This window comes from Marmota marmota, unplaced genomic scaffold, assembly GCF_001458135.2.
Source record: "Marmota marmota marmota unplaced genomic scaffold, marMar, whole genome shotgun sequence".
NCBI lineage: Eukaryota > Metazoa > Chordata > Mammalia > Rodentia > Sciuridae > Marmota > Marmota marmota.
The window spans coordinates 13,389,527-13,393,196 of record NW_026000026.1 but is presented as its reverse complement, the minus strand read 5'-3'; the positions used below and the strand labels follow the sequence as shown (position 1 = coordinate 13,393,196).

At 43.2% G+C, this 3,670-nt stretch overlaps 1 long non-coding RNA gene across 2 annotated transcripts in view; it reads left to right on the top strand.

The window, feature by feature from the left end:
• The first annotated feature begins 388 nt into the window (after positions 1-388).
• Positions 389-3,670, top strand: part of LOC125618979 — a 68,963-nt gene continuing 65,681 nt past the window's right edge. The window contains exon 1 of one of the 2 annotated variants that reach the window (XR_007350395.1): positions 389-838. This is a non-coding gene — a long non-coding RNA (uncharacterized LOC125618979). The remainder of the gene's footprint in view (positions 839-3,670) is intronic. The other variant, XR_007350394.1, reaches the window with a different exon arrangement.

The following is a 3,670-nucleotide window of genomic DNA, read 5'->3' as shown; positions in this document are numbered from 1 at the left end:
TTTCATATACATTTAGAATTAGCTTATTGATTTCTACCAAACTAATTTCTGGACTTTTATTATTTAATTTTGGTACTGGGGATTGAACCCAGAAGCACTTTACCACTGACCTATATCCCTGGCCCTTTTTATTTTTTATTTTGAGATAGGGTCTAGCTAAGTTGCTTAAGGCCTCACTAAGTTGCTGAGGCTGGCCTTGAATTTACAATCCTCTTGCCTAAGCCTCCTTAGTCTCCGGGATTATAGATGTGTGCCATTGTTTGGCTATTCATTAGAATAAAATTGGATTTGTAGGTAAACTTGGGAGGAGTTGACTAAACAAAATTTTCTGATCAAGAAAGTGGCTTAATTTCATTTAAAAGTTTCTTTTAACATTTCTCTGATTATAGGAATTGCAAATATTTTGTTAAATTTATCCCTAAGAACTTTGTATTTTTGATACCCCCATAAATGGTATTTAAAAAGTTCTAATGCCCAGCCATTTGGTGCTAGCATCCAGTTGCTTTCCACCTGTGTATTTACTTGTGTTCTGCATCTTGAAAACCTCACTGACTCTTCTCGCTGCTTCTTGGAGTTCCACTGGGGTCGTCAGCATACTGTTTGGGTATGAAGACAGTTTGACTTTTTCCTTGCCATCTTTTTTGTTTTCTTATCTCACTGCTATTTTACTTCTGCATGTGTATGAACCCACATTATTTTTGCCTTAATAGTTACCTTTTGAAGAGATTGTGAAGAATGAAGAAATGTTATTGCACTACCCATACACCTGCCGTTCCCACTCCACTTCTTCCGCTGAAGTGGCATCAGCTTTCCATCTGGAACTTCCTTAACGTTTCTCGTAAGTGTGTTGCAGTGAGTTCTTTAAGCTTTTGCCTATTGTTGTTGTTGTTGTTGTTATTATTATTATTATTATTATTATTTACCAGGGATTGAACCCAGGCCATTTAACCTGCGTCTGAGCTACATTGCCAGCCCTTTTTAAATATTTAAGACAGGGCCTCACTAAGTTGCTTAGGGCCTCACTAAGTTCCTGAGGCTGGCTTTGAACTTGCAATCCTCCTGCCTCAGCCTCTGGAGCCACTGGGATAACAGGCATGTGCCACCATGCCTGGCTAGCTTTTGCTTATTTTAAAATGTCTGTATTTCCCTTTACAACTTGAAAGGTATTTCTCCAGGTAAAAATTCTGGTCAGTGCCATAAAGACTCCTTCTACTTCTTCACTGCACGTTTCTTGATAAGTTTGCTGTTATTCTTTCTTTATTTCTCCATTTTTTATGTAATGTGTCTTCTTCTTGAACTGCACTCAAGATTTTAATTGACAAATTATCATTTGTCAATTAAATGTAAAATAGACATTTTAAAGGATACCTCTCTGTCCCTGGTTTGTAGCCACTGACCAGCAGCCTGGTGGGGGCCTGCGTTATGCATGTCTGCATGGGATCCTGGAGTGCTGGGCTCTTCTGTGCTTACAGTTCCTGGCAGATTTTTGAAAGCTGGCCATTCCTCTCTTTGTGCACATCTCTTCTCATCTCCTTTCTCTTAAGGTCCCATCACATTGCCTGACCCTGTCTGCAGGTGAAGGGTGCTTTATTCTTTTTCCCTCTATTTCGTTTTCTTTTGTGCTTCACTTTGGAAAGCTTCTATTACTGTGCCTTGAGTTCCCTCATTTTTGTCAGTTGTGTAATCTTCTGTTGATTTCTTTCAGTTTATCTTTTATATATTGTGTTTCTCATAACTCAAATGCATACTTAATTAAGTCTTATTTGCATTTCTGTCCTCAAAAGTTATCATTTTTTTTTTTCTGGAATATACAGGACATTCTTTTAATTTCTCTGTAGAGAGAATTTTCTGTTAATTTCACCAACTCTGACATTTATGGAAATTTTTTCTTCATTTTTCCTGTCTTTTGTCATGTTGTCTGACTTCTGACATGCTTGGTAATATTTCATTGGATGCTAGACTTCAAGAATTTTATGTGGTTGGTTGCTAGGTTTTGCTGTATAAATGGTAACAAACCAGTTATGTGGATTTTGTTAGGATGTGTAGTGAACTGGAGGTCAGTTGAGTCCACTGAGACTTGTTTACAAGTGCTCCAGTACAGTGCTGGGGACAGTGCTGGTGGAGACTGGTCCAGCCTGCCACTTGGTCCATACCCTGTTTAGAGCTCCTCTGTCTGCAGTTAAGTCTCTCTGGGACATCTCTGCTGATCACTACTGTTCTTGCTGTGTCTCTGCTGCACTGCTCCTTCCCAACCAAATTCTAACCTCCTGGGCCTCTGTAGTCTTTGGTTTCCCTTGGTAGAAAGTAGCCTTAGGTGTTCAGTGGCTCCCTGCATATTCATATTCGTGTCCTTTCTCTGAGGGATTATATCCTGCACTGCCCCAAACTGCTGCTCCATTCATTTTTTTCTGGTTTCCTACTTGTGCCAGCTGCGGTCAGTCTTGCCCCCTTTTCACCACCTGGCTCCTCCTGGCCAGCCATCACCCTTCCCTGGGCACTGTTGTTCTTCCAGTGTTCTTTTGACTAGCTCTTCCTGCGTAACTGTGGTGTGATGCTGGGCTGGATGCAGGCCTTTCCCAGGGGCTGTGGTCCAGTCCTCTGCCTGTCCATGCAGGGAGAGTTCATCCAGGCATGTTCGTAGGGTTCTTCGTGCTGCTTTATTTTATGGTCTATGTCATTCACTTTTTTAGTATTTTCATAAATTTATTTTAACAGTGTCAGCCCTCCATTTAACCTCACTCCCAGTCAGATGCTGCATGGGGGCTGGTGTGCTTCAGGGACTCCCAGAGCAGTGGGCACAGATGTGATGCCACCAAAGAACCCTGTGCGAAAAGTTCGATGGCCAGTGTTGGCAAGGAAGAGCCTACAGCCCCAGGAAATGCAGTAGTGGGAGATTGACCTCCTGGGGTGTGGGAAAGGCTCTTTCGGACAAGAATTCTCAAACTGGAGTGAAAGAAGTGAGTGTCTCTGGCCATTGGAAGAGCAGGTACAGGATCATTGAGATGGAGGATTTGGGTGCATTTTAAGAACTATAGGACCTGGGAGCAGTGGTACACGCCTGTAATCCCAGTGGCTCGGGAGGCTGGGGCAGGAGGATCACAGGTTCAAAGCCAGCCTCAGCAACAGCGAGGTTCTAAGCAACTCAGTGAGACCCTGTCTCTAAATAAAATACAAAAAGGGCTGGGAATGTGGCTCAGTGGTCAAGTGCCCCTGAATTCAATCCCTGGTACCAAAAGCAAACAAACAAACAAAAAAACTATAGGGGGATTCCACCTCTTGGGTCCCCTTCTTCCTCCGGGAGAAGTCTTTTCTGCTGTCCTTTAATAAACTTCTAATTTCTACTCTGACCTTGCCTCGGCGTGCTTCTTTGGTGTTATTCTTCAACATTGGGGAAGCAAGGACCCATCACCGGTCAACAGCGGTAACATATTGGAGGTCCCAGACCGAGATTCTACACCGAGGTAAGTGCATGCACCCCATGTCTGTTTGAGGTGCATCTTTCTCTCTATTTCTTTCTGGAGGGTAAGGTGGGCACCCGACGGCTACTTAAACGCAATTAGTGCAGCCGCCACTCTTCAAGACTCGGGTGAGAGGTTTCCCGGCCTAGGCAGCTCTCAATCACCTGTTCAATACAGAGCAGGCATGTTGGGTTCTGCCAAAGCCGCTTCCA